The sequence below is a fragment of the Rhipicephalus sanguineus genome, chromosome 10 (assembly GCF_013339695.2).
Source record: "Rhipicephalus sanguineus isolate Rsan-2018 chromosome 10, BIME_Rsan_1.4, whole genome shotgun sequence".
Taxonomy (NCBI): Eukaryota; Metazoa; Arthropoda; class Arachnida; order Ixodida; family Ixodidae; genus Rhipicephalus; species Rhipicephalus sanguineus.
This window is the reverse complement of record NC_051185.1, coordinates 61,262,539-61,280,735: the sequence shown is the minus strand read 5'-3', so window position 1 is coordinate 61,280,735 and position 18,197 is coordinate 61,262,539.

The following is an 18,197-nucleotide window of genomic DNA, read 5'->3' as shown; positions in this document are numbered from 1 at the left end:
CCTCCTCGCACCTCCGCCCTCCCTCCCTCCCCTCACGCCGCGCGCAGCTTTCCGCGCGCTCGCTGCGTTGAGTTGAGAGAGAAAGCCGCGGAACGTGATCTCTATAATTTGGTAACACCACTTAGACTTGACGGATTCGAAAAATTTTTGCGGCATATGGCTCGTGAAGAGTCATACGTCAATAATGGGACTATTCCAATATAACAAAGAAAGGTGTTGCATGGCCCCTTTAATATTCAATTCAATATGAATCCCGTAGAAAGTTGACTAGAGCATCAAAAACGCACCCGTGGCTAAAGCCCAGTATATTGTAGCACCAAGTGGAACCCAATAGACAACGAATATCCTCACGACGTCCGAAGAAGAGCCGAATGTCCACGTCCCAGAATGGTGGTTCACGGGCCGTGCAGAGGACGTTGCGTTTTGGATGTCCCAAAAAAGGTCTTCCGACAGACGTCCTAAGAATATAGCACATGGACGTTTTCAATAATCCAGGCGTGGATATCAAGAGGACGTCGACAGGAGATGGCCGTGCGGACATTTCAAAGCTGTTTGGATGCAAACCGCAACACGCTAGTTCATCTGACAATGCGTGAAACTGATTTTGCAACATATGGAAACCGCTGCTAATTTTTATCTTTCGGAAAATATGTGACTGAGGAAATAATCCACGGATTGCGAGCATGTATGCATTGACTTCGTGGCATTTCTCGCGATTATTTACGTGCTTAGGAGAAAGGTGAATGGGTGACGCACGTAAACTTGTCTACTGCAGTTTCTTCCCACGAAACACAAAACCTCTAAAAAACGTCTTAGTCTACAAGACGTATAATATATATATATATATATATATATATATATATATATATATATATATATATATATATATATATATATATATATATATATATATATATATATATATATATATATATATATATATATATATATATAATATAGCATTCGCTCCTCAAATGTGCTTGCATACTCTTAAATTTATTAGCATTTTCAACAGGTACGGCATAGCCAGAGCCTATTTTACCAAAGAAGTTCATAACGCCTACTTCGAGACATTTTTTAGACAATTTGTCTGTAAGTACGAGTGCACAACGACTATCTCAGTGATTCTTCGAAAGTTTTCTCGAGAAGGGCCAATATACAAAAACGGCACCTCAAAAGAGCGGTTACCGTCGGTTTTACTCAAATAACGCAGACGACCAAACCCCCAAAATAATTGGTTTCACAACGATGCCTCTAGCAGCACACTCGCACAGCAGCGACTGACAACAGGAGCAAAACCGCGGCAAAACGCGAGCACGCACGCAGCGCACCACCCGGCTCACCGTGCAATCAGCTTCGGCGGCACTCATGTTCAAACGTGTCCTTCGCGATCGCGCACCGGCGACTGCGGAGCACCGGCAGCACCGGTGGCGTCGTCGCGTCGTTTTGCGGTGGCAGCAGCTCGGCAGTCATCGTTTCGCATTTTGTGTAGCGTTGCCGGCTTTTCTGTACGGTTCACTGACTGTTATCTGGCATCAAGTAACTGTGCTCATGCCATTGCCGCATATTTTCCATCAGTGTTTCGTGAAACAAGCTCTACTGTGTGTATTCGCCGACGGTTCGTTACAACAATGGCCGGATCTGCTCGCCACCTTCGTTGCAGCTAGCAAGCAGCTATTCGGATAACTTACTTCTTTCGGTAAGTGAAATTAGGTGCGCCTGACTTTTCGTCGTCACTGCTGCAACTGTTTAGCTGTCTTGTGATTAAGACGTTAAATATGACAGTTCTTTGCTGGTGGTTGAATCTTGGTCGAACGCGAAACTATATACGGAGGACGCGCCGTTGCGAATCGTAAGCCACACTTACTCGCCCTATTCCGGGTCGGTCATCTTGTTCTTCTGCGGGTTACAGCTCGTGTGTGGGTGGGTGTACAGTTGAAACCCGCAATAACGAAATCGGCGGGGAAAGCACAAAATTTCGCTATTGCGAGAATTTCGTTGGAGCGAGAATGCGGCAGAAAAGACATGGAATTTACAAAAAACACATTTTATTTCCAGAAGTCAGTAAGTTTGCTTTGGCGAGCCTTACTATGCAGCAGTTTCATGCCTCTCGATCGGGAATCACGTTTGCCACGGCACAAAGTTCGCCCCATGCACTGGTCAGTGACGGCGGCATTGCGCTGTCACCAGTACTATCGTCAAGTGCGCCTAGAGGCGAACCTTCTTCCGGCTCCGCTGGATCAGCGCGGGTCATAGCAGAATCGTGGACAGCGAGCTGCACGCAACGCCGAATTCTTCGGCGATGTCCATTTTTTCCTGCCCTTTTCCACCTCACTGATGATTGCAGCCTTATCTTCCAGCGTGATGAACTTCCGCTTTTTCGTTGGAGGCGGCATCTTCGCAGGCAGCGAAATCGGACGAAGCGATCGCAACACACAGTTCACGTTGCACCAAGCGACTAAAGCGACCAAGCAAACGCTCCACAAATGGCTCCACTAGACACCATAGCTCCACACACGCGACTAAAGTGTTCTAGAAAGGGGTAGTGGGCTGACTGGAGGCCGTGCACTGACGCACTTTATGTCTCACCTGGTAGATGGCGCCACCACCACCTGCAATGTAAGCGACGCATTGCTGCCCTCAGTGCGAAGGTTAGTTTGCCAGCGCCTCAAGCACAAACTACTCTTGTGCAACCCCTGTACATAGCCATTTTCGTTGCTTTTTTTTCTTTTGCGTGAGCATATTCTTGCTTTGGCCGTCGTTCTGGCGCATGAAGTATAGCTAAACATGAGCGCGTCATCAGCGGGCGCCGGATGCAATATATGCTGTAAACCGCCAGTTTTGTATTGCAGTAGCTAGCTCTCGCTTAAAAAAAAAGATCTCGCAGTTTTATTGCGTTTAGGTAATTAATTAATTTATGGGGTTTTACGTGCCAGAACCACTTTCTGATTATGAAGCACGCCGTAGTGGAGGACTGCGGAAATTTCGACCACCTGGGGTTCTTTAACGTGCACTGACATCGATTGCCTTTAGATAAAAGAGACTAATATTTTCATGCTAGCGTTTGTACTCGGTAGTCTCTTTAGTGAGGTCATACTCTCACTAAGTAAAACAATATTACTACAAACTTAAGCACCTTACGCGCTCTCAGTTGATATATTCTCCTGAAAAGTGCAAGAAAATGTGTGGGAGTGCACAGCAGGAAAGACCTATCCTAATCATGCCCAAGAAATAAAAGACCGAAAGTAAGGGTAGACCATGCAATCAGATTTTGCTTCTTGAAGACCCCTCACATGCTGGAAATTATATTTGTGTAAGAAATTGCATGCAAACACCGCTATCAGTTGAGTGCAAAATTCAGTTAGCAATTCTGCTGACACTATAATATGCCTAAAAGGTTCATATGCACTCTTTTCTACAGAACTATTTGTCCGCACTCCTGTATTTAGAAAAATGAATTTGTAATGAAGGTGTGGAAAAATGTAGACAACAATCGTTCGCGGAAATAAGTGAAAAGTTTATTTGGTGGGGCAGCACAATGACCTTATATACTCCACAAAAGCCATGCGTATCAATCACTTTCATTTTTTTTTCAAAGTGAAAACAGATGGAAAAAAGCTGAAATAGCTTGAAGAGGGCCTTGCCCCATTTTGTACTTAGCGTGTGCGACAAAAAGCATGTCTCCTAAAACAGCCCAATAGATGCTAGAAAAATACTCACAAAGAGACGCTAAATATTTTCAATAGCATACTTAGCATAGCATAAATTTAAAAAGTTCACAAAAGCACATGAATACTCCACATATTGTTCACACAATAAGTGAAGCCACTGAATCAGAAGAAATACTAAAAAAATGACAAATAATAGACACATTTCCATTCAAACACATGCATTTTTATACAGATCTACTGACGTTCTGGTAGATCATATTAATCGCACTCTTGATGGTACGCCAAGGACCAAAGCCACCATTCACAATTGAATTAAGGGTTTATTGCTATAGTATGCATGGCGAGTGACAATTAACATACTATCTTGCTTGTTTTTCAAATCTGGCATTTTCTTGTATTTGGGTCAGTGAAACAGAAAAAGAATGCCAGAGAAGATTCATACTTCAAATTTAACCTGCACTTGTAAAATCTAAACGCAGGAACAATAATAAAATTTAAAAAATCTTCTATAGCAAGGAAAAAAAAATTTAAGTGCAGCGGCTTATCTTGAAGTGCTTTGCTTTTTGGCGTTTGCCTGCTCTGTCTGTGTTTAGCCCCTTAATGTAAAAATGAAGTCGCGTAACAACATAGAATTGGATTATTTTTTGAGAGAGCATTGAGGCATGGCTTCGGCACCCAACCTCTTGCCAAAGCCTTGCTTTCACAATGGTCAGCACATCTAAAATGCTGTCTGCATGGAGTTCTTCACATGAAAAGCAGCCCGTGAACAAGCCTTGCTACCAATCTACATTATTCACAACTACGGGAACTGAAAAATGAAACGTATTGACTAAGCAATGCTCGGCCGAAAACCTGCAGCGACGGCGAAACACAGCAGCAGCCCTACAGCAGCGGGGCGAAGGCGCGAAGGCTCCCATTGCTGACGATGGTAGCGCCGCCACGCGGGCACTCAGGAAAACGAAAACTCGTTTACATTTTTTGCGCCGCGGCAACGTACCCTCTCCCCGGAGAGTGGGCTCACTACCCAATATTCTAGAACACTATAACGCGACCATGTGCGCGCAAAGTCGACAAAGCCAAGCACAGAGCCAAGCCAACGAACGAAACTCCATGAGGAATGTGGATTTGGCTACGTAGTTCACGATAAGGAGCAGGTGTTTCGGCAAGCCATCATCATCATCATCATTGTCGCCAGCTTTATGTTTTTTGTAAACAATGATGGCGGCTGCTTCTCAAGTGCGCTGTAGCAATAGTTTTGCACAATTTAAGTGTAGCATGAATGCATTTCAGCAGTTTTCGAGTGTAGGTAATGTTGCGAGAGTGGATTATTTGCGCACTCGTGTTTCAAGAATTTCGTTAATGAGGGACTGCGGTATGAACATCTTTCGTAGTCGCGAGTTACGAAATGCATTGACTCCTATGGGCGTTCGCCGGTGCTCCGAAAATATTTCGTTGCGGTGAGAATTTCGTTCCATCGGGATTTCGTTATCGCGGGTTTCGACTGTATGCGTGCGAGCGAGCGAGCGCTTGCTTGCTTGCTTGCTAATTACAACCGTGCCGGCCTGTCGCGACAAATAGTGCCACGATTCTACAACAGGTGCCTCGCTTTGTGAGTAGTTATGATTGTCGTTAATAAATACATGACAGCATTTGATCACATCTGTAATTGGAAATCTGTCTTTAGAATGACTTGATGCTCAATTATTTGTTGTAAATTATACCTAGCTTACTTGCTTCTTCTTGTATGCAGCTTTTCTTCACCGCTGTTTGTACAAGACATGAGGCCAGAGACCACGCCATCTTGTGCGAAAGCCAGCGCGGTTTCTTTCACGGGACCTGGAGTGCATTCATGCAGAACATGAATTTATGTTGCTGCCGCGGCAATCAGCTTCACCTTGTGCGGTCACCCTGTCGTATTTTGTGCCACATTCGGTAGCGCTTTATTCATTAATAAAGTCGCTTTTACAAGATTATTGGATAATTTATTGCTTCTGGTAAGCATGATTATTTGTGCGCCATACACTAAACGTCATTTATGAAGTACGTGTTCATCCTCTGCATATTCAGATTTATTATTTGTTCAGTAGTAAACCGATGTGAATTCTACATGGAAATTGGATATAAGTGGTGTGTAGAAGAAAAGTAAGGACACAAAGAAGCGCTTGTTTGTGTCCTTACTTTTCTTGTCCGTCTCTATTTTTGAGCTGTATTTACTATGAGCCCATTGGTGCCCCGCTGGATATAGTGAGGCTTTTGGTCATTAACACGTCCAGAGCTGGACTTTCTGCGGATTTTTGGGCACCTTCAGGATATCATATGATATCTTGAAGGTGCCCAAAAATCCACAGAAAGTCCAGCTCTGCATGTGATAATTACCAAAAGCCTCACTGTATCCAGCATACAGGTCATTCCACGGACGTTTTCTGGACGTCGGGTAAGATTTTTACTGAATTTGCATACGTCCAAGCACGTCCGAATATCCAGTTTTGACGCCCGGTGGGATTAACTCGGGATGTTAAATTCCTTTGCGCCATATAGTCCTGCGGACGTCCCGGTGGATGTCCCATGGATTTTCTCGTGCATCCGCCGGATGTACGTAATGTCCAGAAAAGTGGTCCGATAGACGTCCCAAGGTTATTGGTTGCCCATTGGGAAGAGCCACCGGAAATGACAAATTCATACCCTTCTTTCGAAGAGATTCTTCTGGCAGTTTTTTTTTCTTTGAATTTTAGGCCGTCGGCATGTCCAAAAGAAGTGGCCCAGAGACTCACTCTCGCTGCATTGAAGGCATAAAGGTGACTGACAAAATCCACTGTAATACTCCCACATTGTCTTTTCTTTTTCGAAGCACCTAAACCATGTTTCGGTAACAGTTTTACTTTTAGCGTTTTTTTTTTAGCGTGTCCGGTATCGCAAAGGCGCAGCGTAATACCGGATAGCGTGTGTCATATCTGCCGCCACGTCAAGTGGCGCCAGCTATGGAGGATGAAAAACAAACACGTAATCTATGTCCGAGCACCCATCGCCACTCGCAAAGCCTACAGGATCTATTATTTGAGTATGGCTCTCGAGAACGGTGCCGAGTAGCCACGAATACTTTGATGTTTAAGCTTGAGGACAATAATCTAAAGCAAATAAAATAGAAGCGTCAGGCACAAATCCAGCCAATCCAGAGGGCCCAGGAAAGGGCGGAACATCACGGTGTCCCAGCCCCGACTTGGACGCGGCCAGCGGCCTCCGCGGGTCCCCGATAGGGGTTCGCGCGAAAGCTCCTCAGGATCAAATAATGGTCATTATCTATCTATCTATCTATCTATCTATCTATCTATCTATCTATCTATCTATCTATCTATCTATCTATCTATCTATCTATCTATCTATCTATCTATCTATCTATCTATCTATCTGTCTGTCTGTCTGTCTGTCTGTCTGTCTGTCTGTCTGTCTGTCTGTCTGTCTGTCTGTCTGTCTGTCTGTCTGTCTGTCTGTCTGTCTGTCTGTCTGTCTGTCTGTTCTGAGCTAACGAGCTTCAGAGCGCACGACGGCCACTTGACAGATTCGAGGTGGACGGCGACCGCTTTCGGCGATGCGGCCATGTTTTCCGGGCGCGCAAGCGCAGTTCACACCCGGTATACCGGTTTACGCAAAGCGCTTTACGTATAGCGGAGATCCGAAGAGACTAAGAACGCTATTATCTTACTGTATCCGAGAGCACGAAAGGCCTTCTACGGGGCAATGTGGCGTCGGCCACATCACGAGTTCAGGGGCACCGTTAACCGTTATTACAGGGCACAGTTATGCCTTCGAGCGTCGATGGGAAACCGCGGCGAGCGAAAGAGCATACAATCAGGGGCGGCGCAAGGGGGGAGCAAAGAGAGAGCCGCGGCCCCTTGAAATCGAAACAAGACCTACGCGGACGGAATCGAACCCACGACCTTCGGACCAGGAACCGAGCACCGCAACCACTGTACCACTGCAGTGTAAAATCTGCCACGCTCTGCCACACTTGTCCGAACATAGTAAAAAGTAGGGGTGTGCGAATATTCGAGTTTTGAATTCGGATCGAATAATACTTAATCGAATAATTTGATTCGACTTTCGAATAGCTAGTATTCGAAGTTTCGAATAATTCGACAGGACGAATACCTAAAGCGCGAAAAAGGCAAATGGTGCAGCTTGGTTGGGTGGGCTGGCTCAAAACTAACGCTAACGTCGTTACAGTAGGCCTACCGTTAAAACTTTCGCCGATATCCTTGTTCATAAGCGAGCGCATGTTTATTTTAAACAGCGAGCACGTTGAAATGCGAATGGGCTCGAGGACGCTGCCACTGTACTTCATAAAAGTGGGATAGTTTCCACGCTAAACTTCGAAAATTATATTTTGAGCAACGTTATACTTCTTTCAATCCATCAAAACATTTTTTATTCATGCGACATTCATATTTGACTAATTGTCAGAACTCGTTCCACTCCTTGCCATTACCGCAAGTAGGTGCGAGCCATTCATACAGAAAAGGAACAACAATATCAGCGACAACGCAACATTCAAGGAGCAAAATAACATGACTCTCAATCTCTCCGGGCAGTCCGCAACTTTCTTATTGTAATATTCAGCATATTCACAAAATACTCAGTATTTCTTTGATGGAATGCACGTTTAGTTGCGACCTGTAGGTTAAAAGAGGCAGAATTCCCCTGTGCCTGTGGTTTGAAATATTCGCCTACGACAAATTATTATGCACTTACTTGTAAAATATTTTTTGATTATCGAAAAAAAAATATTGCACATTCGGGCAGCAAAACAGTCGGTCAAATTCTCCCGTCGAGCAATGCTTAATGCAACAGATTCCTATGCCCAGACAGAGAACACCACGAATGAATAGCCCACGGGATCCGGACCGAACTTCACTGTAAGTCTCGGATGCATCCACTTTTATACGCACGAAAATGGAACCGCCGTTTTTCAAAGATCCTTGTAACGCATGCAAACATTTTTGTCAGTCAAACATTTACTGAGCCGTGACTTGCATCTTCTAATCTTTACAGAATGCTTACAATGTATCTTTTTATTGAAGATTTTCCGACTATAAATGTAGTCTTAATAGCACGTAATTTGCGAATAGTTGAGGAGGTCCCTCCGCGTGAATTATTTAACGTAGACGTAGCATCGTCCGTTCGATGTATCTGGTCAAAATATGGCGTGTTTGGAGCATCTTACACCCACGGACAGCACTTTTCTTTACACATCTGTCGGTCTATATTTGTTTCCAACAATGATCGCGGGAGATACAAGGTATGTTCTGATACCACGCAAACGTGGTGCGCAACCATTTGACAGATACTAGGCCTGAAGCAGGCGTTCGCCTCAAGACTGTACGGCCGTGCAGTGAAGCCTTACTATTAGTTCGTCGATTTCCGTGATACTGGCGTTCGTTGGCGTGAAAAGTATAAAATATTGACAGCTTGAAGAGGTGTCGACAAGCCATCCTCGCAATAAAGAAAACACAAGTAAGACTTATACGCACATATGACGAAATGAATCACAAAATAAAAAAAAATATTGCGTTATACTAGATTTCGACAAATCATGAAAGCATGAAATTTCCTCCCACAAAAAAAAAATGCGTTTAAATCATCACAAGCACGGTATTTGTAGGGTTGGGAATTATTCATATAACGGAAACACATAGTTTTATTTAGCTCATAGCGTCTTAACTATCGTATTTTTATTATTGCCTGAATGAATGAGTGAAATCTCAAATGCAAGGCCTATATATAAGCAGTATAGCCTCGAAATACCAGGACAAGCGTATCTCACGATTAAGTAATTGCGCATAGCCCGTAAGACATCCAGCACACACATTGTAAAACAAATGAAAAGACAGGAAGAAATATCGGAGAGTGAGCTCTTTTTTTTTTTATTTGCGACATAGACTTGCCCTTAAGACATAATATTTGTTATGTATATTTGTGTTAAATGTGCGCCGTTAGGCCAGTGTTGTGTATGAAGTGAAGAAGTGTCTTGTGGAATGTGTTGTCATGTATCCACCGGTTATAACTGTTTGTGCCACTGTAGCGAAGACCAGCTTGCAGGAGATGACGGGAGCGTTCCGATCGACTGTAATCCTTGGCATGTCCATATAAGGTGGTATGCATCTGCTTGCATCACTGGAACGGAACAGTACGGGCACGTAGCACCAACTGGTAAATGCGACCAGTTCCATGTTTAGAGAACAGCTGGTGTAAGGGCCACCCCTGCCCGAAGCCTCCTAAGCACCACGTCCTCCGCCCTAGTAAGGTGAAGGGGGAGAGAGCAGACACACGGTGGTATAAGAGCGCGTGTATCCTGCCGGAGAACATTTTTACGGGTACGGAGTGTATTTAGAGGTTGAGAGGAAGGGGAATAGATGGGAGGTCTGTATTAGGAGGGCAGTGTGCCAGTTGGTCAGCAGCAATATTGTGAGGGTTCGCAGCATGACCTTGAATTCAGTGTACCCTGATGCAAGTGGCTGTATTACGGTTCATCTTATGTATCGCCTCGCAGATTTCCATCACCTTGTGAACTTTCTTGAGTTCCTGGACAGCCGCTAAAGAATAGAAGAATACGTCAAGTTGCTTAATTGTAGACAGCTTAGAGGTGACATCCCGCACTGCGTCATGGATGGCTTGAAGTTCCATTACAATAGGACTGGCTTCCGTAAATAGATAATGCTGGTGACCCCTGATGAAATTATGCGTGGTACTAAGGAATGATGTCCTTCCGCCGTCTTGTAGGATGGCAGCATCTGTATAGACTTTGCAGACGTTTGCGCATGATGCTTCGATGTTATAGCGTTCGTGAATAATACCTGATGTGTCACTGCGCCGTAACTTGGTTGTCTTATTTGATGTGATGGTGGTGAATTCCCAGGGAGGCATCGTATCAGTCTGGTTGTCAATGGAAGACCCGCGTTGAAAGTGGGCATGCAACGCAGCAACAACCGGAACAAGTTGCTTTTTTATTTCACGCGCTTTTTCCCTTTGCGAAATTAGCTCTGCAATTGTGTTAAGTTGGGCGTGCTCCTGTAAAGTTGGTATCGGGGTGATGCGAGGTAACGCTGTTATTCCGCGCATGGCATCACGGTTAATAGTCTCCAACTGTGCCAGCTGTGCCAAAGTTGAACGTTGAAATTGCGCCTGGTATACAATTCTTGGATGTAGAACTGTGCGTACGAGCCGTCGAGCTACATCAGTACGAGCGCCAGCTGCCTTTGATGCAATGCGGCGAATCAGATGAAGCGTTTTTGTGGAACTCTGCCTGACTTTGCGGAGCCAGTGCGCACCATTGCCGGACCGGTGAATGTCAAGACCCAGTATGCGGACCTCCGAAGCCTCAGGAATTGTCACTGTACCAAGGGGCACTGCGTGATCTTTCTGCGTCCTGCCTTGTTAGCGACCACAACATAGCTTGATTTTTGGGCGGAAATGTCTAACCCTGCGTTCCCAGTGTAGTTATCAAGTACATCAAGGGCTTGCTGAAGCTGTTGAGCTTGTCTTGAGACGTCTTTATGCACAGACCACGAAGTCACATCATCAGCATATATTAGAAACTTCACGTCTGGAATCCGGTGTAGTTGCCAAGCTAGAGGTATTAGCGCAACGTTGAACAGAAGAGGAGCCAAAACGGAACCTTGTGGAACACCTCTGTTGGAGGTGAAGCAACCTTCTGGCTTTCCATCTACTCTTAAGCAAATGTGCGGTTGTGAAGGAAAGAGTAAATAAATCTTACGACCCGCGGCGGAAGTCCCAGCTCGATGAGGTTGGAAATAATGACTTCATGGTCTATATTGTCATAAGCTTTCGTTATGTCGGTTGCTACAACCGTGCGTGCTGCGTGGCTGTGAGGTGAAACTTGTAAAATATCGTCTGACAAGATAGTAAGTCCATCTTCAGTTACCAAATGAGAACGGAATCCAATTTGAGCCGGATGGTATTTATTCTCTCGTTCAAGCCACCAGGAAATACGTGTGGCAGCATCTTTTCAACGAGCTTGCAGACGGTCGCAGTCAGTGAAATTGGGCGTAAAGCTTGCAGGTTATTTGGAGACTTTCCTGCTTTTGGAATCGGGACAACAACTGAATGTTTCCAATCAGATGGGACGTCCCCAGTCTCCCATACTTTATTAATAGCCTGCAGAAGTGCGCCAAGAGCTTCACCTTCCATGTTCTTGAAAACTTCGTAAGGAATACCGTCGGGACCAGGCGTTGTTCCTTTGTGCGAAGTTTCAATCGCCACTATTAGTTCGGCCATGCTCTGTCTTACGTAAGAGGAACACGCCCATGAAATTAATATCAAATCTAACGCACGCACATTGCATTAGCTGGGGTTTTGCACGTGAAGACCACGAAATGATTGTAAGGCAAGCCGTGGTGAGGACTCCAGGTTAATTTTCACCACCTGCACTCTAAGAAAAAAAAAGAGTATGCGTGACTCTTTTCGGAGAGTTCTGACTTGCCACGTATAGGACTCTCTTGGTGGGTCAGGGTCGGCTCGCTCTAGGAGAGTCCCCTGACCCTCTAGGAAGAGTGCAAAGACTCTCATAGGGTGGATCACGTTACCACTTATAGGGAGTCAGACGACCCTTGCCGGTAACGCTCCTAGGGGGGTCAAGGGACCCACACCGAAGCATCAAGCGACTCCACAAGTATTTTAAGCTGCTCATTTGATCCTTGCTCTACTTTTGCGCGACTACTGCTGAAAATAGTGGAGTATTCATTTTAAGCAAGTCCAATAATACTTGCCGTTCTGCCCAGCGACAGTAAAAAAAAAGAATAGTTCAGTTTTAGCATTACTTTAATAAAACTTGTCAAAACAATACATATTTTCCAGCAAAGTTATATAGAAAGCGCGAAAAGATGGTCTGTGATTTCCAATTAAGAAGTTTGGGTATTCCTCATTTACATGCTTCTATGAGTATAGCCAACTAAAATGTGTGACTGTGATGTGCACAGCGTCATATGGTGCTAAATGAACAGCAGAAATCGCCATCATGTTTCCATATTTATTCCTTGTGGTTAAGAATAAATCAAAAAGTGGTGACGGCTTGAGGCATCAGACTTGTGGCTTGCTAGGTTGTCGCTCCTGTCCAGCGTGAGCACCATGAAAAACGGTATCTGAAAAGCAGAACGTGATATTATGATGAGAAAATGAAATTGCAGTAAAGGTTTGCAAAACCTACACAATAAGTGGTTCACAAAGACATAATAAAGGCTAACAACAAAACAACAAAGCACATCCTCCGGCAGCCAGGGGCATGCCGTGAGCGGTTATTGACCGCATGTTTTACAAACGTAACCCATCCTTAAATACTCAGATAAACAGATGCGAGTACTAGGGCCCGAACGACACCCAGCGCGTGCGTACGCCGTCTATGTCGAGATCAGACATGTCATATGCTAGAATTAGCGCACATAACTCCCACAATCACGTACACTCACTCGATTCTGTTATAGCGCCCAACGTCATCGCAGTGTACACAAACCACGAAAACAGCAAACAGAAACGAGGGAAAAGAGTGCACGCCGGCGGCCGCAACAACGCGCGCCGTCGAAAGTCTAGAGCTTTATCACTTTACCGGCGAGGCGTGTCCAACTTGAATGACTACGGCGTACGTTCTGGAAGCCACCGTACTATATCTGCACCTCAAACTACCCTCTTTAAGCCAACAAAAACCATTACATATAGTGCGTCTGAGCGTTCTGTACAAAGGCTTTTTTTTCACGTTCCCACGCGTGGAAGCACGCTGCACACTCAGGGTCGATGGAAATGTTATTATGAAGTAGACTAAAGTGCATCTCAAAACGACATCTTGCACCTTCAGTAGTGCTGCAGACACGACGTGCGATCAGGAAGAAATGACCCTCGATTATTGTTTCCATCGCTCACTTTATGGGAGCTTGTACAGCAACGCGCATAACGGTGGCAACTCCTTAACTGACAGCTTTAGTAGGGCATCCGCAACAGCCCCGCGGATACAGGCTACTGTTGGAAATGGCTTGCAGATTCCGCAGAGCTGCTGCAGACGCCCAGCTAAAGCTGTATAATTAGTACCTACGAAAGCAGTACACTCACCGTTAACTGGCGCCCGTTGTCGGTGTCCGCAGCTCCATGAATATTCCGCCCTCCAAGCGTCACTTCGTGCACGGCTCGAGCCGGCGTCAACACCACCGAAGACGCGCAACCTACGAAACCACGCAACGCATTCCAATAGACCAGGAGACTGAGACGACTGAGAGAGGAGAGCGGCGCGCTACCCCGGCGCCAACCCCATCTACGTTGCCGAGCAAGGCGCCACCACGGCGCCAAAGGGCGAGCGTGCGATATGTATGGCGTATACGGCGGCTCTTCCGTATACCGAAGCCAATCGAAACGCGCTTCAGGAGGGTCCAGTGACTCATTCCCAAGTGCGAACTCTTTTTCTCTGCCTGTACCTTCCAAAAGGGGTCAGATGGACACCCGAAGAGAGTCACGGTTCCATGACCCTCTTTTGACTCTCTTTTTTCTTAGAGTGTGGGGTTCTTCAATGTGCACCTAAATTTCACCGCCGGGCTCATATTAGCATTCCGCCCCCCATCGAAATGCGGTCGCCGCGGCCGGGATTCGATCCCGCGACCTTCGGGTCAGCAGTCGAGCGCCATATCCACCAGACCACCGTTGCGGAGAATCCCTAGGTTCTAGGCATGACGAAACGTAGCCGGCACGCAGCTGCAGCTACAGAAGACACGATTAGGTGCTGCGCGACCCTGAAAATGCCTGAACTCTTCCGAAATATACGTCGGCTTGATTCGGGTGAACTAGTTTTAGAAATCATCCATGCCGTCGACCACAGGCGAACGACGCATGCGCAGTCGCTCAGTCATCTACAGCGTAGCTTTCACTGCCCTCGCTAACAAAACGAGTTAGCACATTCCAGCAGAACATTAGTCTACAACAAATATTGCCATCGGACTGTGCATATTCCAATCTGTAGCCGCAAAAGAGTTCCCCGCGTTTTTAGCGCGATTGCGTTAAAAGCTCGTTTCGCAGAAACTCTGGTGTCGGTCATCGACTGTGGCGTGTCGGCGTCGTTGGTTGTGAGAGAAAAATCAGCGTTGTCCGCCAGAGCAAATTGGAGGTAGATGCAAATAAAGAATCATCGGCTTGAGTGGCACCGGGGATTCTCCCTGCGCAATGCGTTTAGCCGCTCGGCCACCACGCATACCTTTACAGGGGCGTAGCCAGGAGGGGGGGGGTTCAATCCTCCCCCCTCCCGAAAATTGTCAATTTTGCTTGCGTATACATACACGCACACATACAAAGGCACGCACGAACATACATAAAGTATGGTTGCTAAAGTATTGATAAAGTATTGATAAAGTATTTATTAAAGTATGGGTGCTAAAGTATTTATAAGCATTGATAAAGTATTTATTGATGCCAAGAAATGCGAGACTACTCTACACATTAGTGACACGAATGTCACCAGTGGGAACGCTGGTCGCCTAGCGAAGCAAATCTAGACAAGTCGGTTAGCGCGACTTTGCCGTCCGCACTCGTACAAAAATAAAGCTGGGCATTGCGCTGGGGATTGGTGCTCGAGTCAATGTTGACGCGAATGATCGACTGGACGGACTACTTCACCGCGCAACGCTTTCGACGCCAGGTAAAAAACTCGGTCCAGAGCAGGACACCCTTACAGCAAAATATACTTTGAGGCTTTCAATCTCAGCTCGCCAATGAACCGAAGGCACAAGTAATAGAGAGCAGTGCCACAGTTAAGCCTAGGAAATGTTTGAAAGCGACTACATGAGGCGCACCTCCACCGCACGACCCTAAATCTCGGTGAACGAGCGCTCGCCATTTCGGGATGGAGTTTGAATTATTCACGCGGAAGGACCTCTTGACGTACTTAAAATTACGATATTCTCGTAAAGCTGTGCGTTAAAGAAACGCCGACAATAAACAGGTATGCTTCGAGGTTAACGAAAAGTGCAACGGATGAAACGTTGACGCAGAAATGTTTGACCCTTCGTGACAATTTTTCAGCAACACAACGGCCCCGATACAACGGTGGCTGCTTGTACCCTACCTATAAATACCAACTCGAGACAGAGTCCCGTTGAAGTTCGGTCCGGATCCCGTGAGCTACTACTTCTTTCAATGTTCTTCGACTGGACATAGTGAATCTGTTTGACATAACTGGACGGGAGGATTTGACCGACTCTTTTTGCTCATTTAACAAGCATAGCAAAGTTTCTTTTTTTGTCTAATTTATATTACAGAGAATAAAAACGCGGAATACTGGCGTATCTTTCTAAGTAACAATTAGGAATCAAATTAGCGCAATACATATACAGTGTTGTCCAATCCTAGCACAGCTATGAAATTATAAAGTTCGTATGGAATAATCAGAAAATACGTTGATACAAAAGTGCTTTTTTTTTTTAACTGTTGTACATGCGATATGTTCCAGTTAGGCAAGAAACACGCAGCATGAAATGCGTATAGTTATGTGTCACTGTACCAGCTCTGCCTGTCGTGTTGCTGCCACCCATAATTAATTGTAATACTTGTACACTAATTATGCATTACAGGTATTCGAATCATTATGCTCTAATTTATAAATCTGTCGACCAAGCTGAAAAAGGAGCAAATACGCATTTCAGTTGTTGCCGAGTTTTCGTGCGGCTTTTATTCCGTTAAAGAGCTGAGACGATAATATAAATCGTGAAACAAAGTAAGACGGCAGACTGTGCAACGGTTATAAACGCCTTTTGTCATAGCTTCTTTTGTAAGGTACCTATGGGCTATCTGCCTTATTAACACGATAGCGTTAAAGAGCTCGTTTCGCCGAAATGCCGATGTCGGTATCATTGGGTGCGAGAGAAGATTCGAGATAGATGCAAATAAACGAATAATGAATCCTCGGTTCCAGTGAGAATCGAACCCAGGCCTTCTGCGAACCAAGCAGGTGTTCTACCACGGAGCTACGTACGCCAGTGCTTTAAACTGATTCGTAAAGAACACTAAGAATGACATGCCCTAGGAGGAGTCTCCTTAACGCATGTTATATTGCGTGGCAGAATCGTACAATCGCGCCAGGCGTCGAAACATGGGAATTTTGCAGCGAGTAGATGGTTTAAAGCTGTCCCCCCATTACAAAGTGTGGAGCTGCGCAGGTGCGAGTGGCAGCTTACGGAGGCGTAGTGGGTACGGTCACCACTCTGCAAAAGGAAGACTTGTGGCGTAGTGGACACTTCGCAACAACGCTTGCAGTAAGTATTCTAGGGTAGTTTGAAATGCTCAATGTTACGCGAAGGAACGCTCCTTTCCTTGCGGGACGGTTGAAAGCGATGCGCACGGGGCCCGATTACGCAATCGCATTCGGCTCTTGAAGGCAAAGCTCAAGCGTCCTTCAAGTATTTTTAGAACAGTTTTGCTCGCATTTATTAATAGTAAAACACGGAAAAACAGCCACCTACGCGAACGCCTTAAGGAGGCGAAATTATGATACCGACCACATGATTTCATCAGCTCAGAAACCCATCTGCTGCCTATGATCGGAAATAGCAGTAGCTTGCGAGCTAAGGATTCGTTTATTATTATTTTTTTTTCTACAGGACGATTTAGGTCGTGTGCTCCTACCAAGGCGAAAGCCTTATATGGTTCATCGGTCAAGGAGTAAAGCGCTGTCGAGAACACGAATGGCACTGAAATTGTCCTTTCGTGGCATTAAATACTAATGTATTGATGCCAAATGATTAGGAGTACTGGGCTCAGTGCTTCAGTTCTTGTTTCCTTGCTACAACCGCAGCAGCCGGCCAGTATCGTTGATGTAGATCAACATATACGACACGAGTACGGACAGTTTATTAGAGAAAACGCTTTTACAACACATTATTGAAGAAACGACATTCTACGGAATGTTTTAATAAAGGATTAATAAATGAAACAAAAGGAACGCTGCTTTTCGGACGCGTCTTCGTGGTACCTTGACTCTCTGAGAGACACTTTCAAAGCGACCATATCCCTGCATTCCGATGTATATACACACATATGACAGCGACTGGGGTTTGTACTTTAAGCGCTACGGTTGGATTCTTAAGTGACATTTCAATACGTTCGCATTGCAACACTAGTTGACTATCTTTTATTCTGGCACGGTGTTTTCGTATTCATGTGCCTTTCCCGTGCCAAAGTCTGCATGCGTTATAAAACAATAGTATAAATGACACGGTGTGCAACTATCTTCAGGTGCCGCCTTAAAGTGTGTGAAACTTGCGTACCAACTTAACCGTTAGTACCACGACCTCGTCGTCCCTTCCAAAGAAAAAGCAGCTCCTTAATATCTCTTCGAGTGGACGTGACCGGAACCTCTCGAATCCTTGATCTAACAGAGAGGCTCGGCTCTGTCTCGACACCAGCCAGGTGGGTGTCAGCAACTTCAGACGTCCTGGTGGAAACAGCCTGCGTGGGCTCGTGAATGCAACAGACCGCAGGGTCCACGGG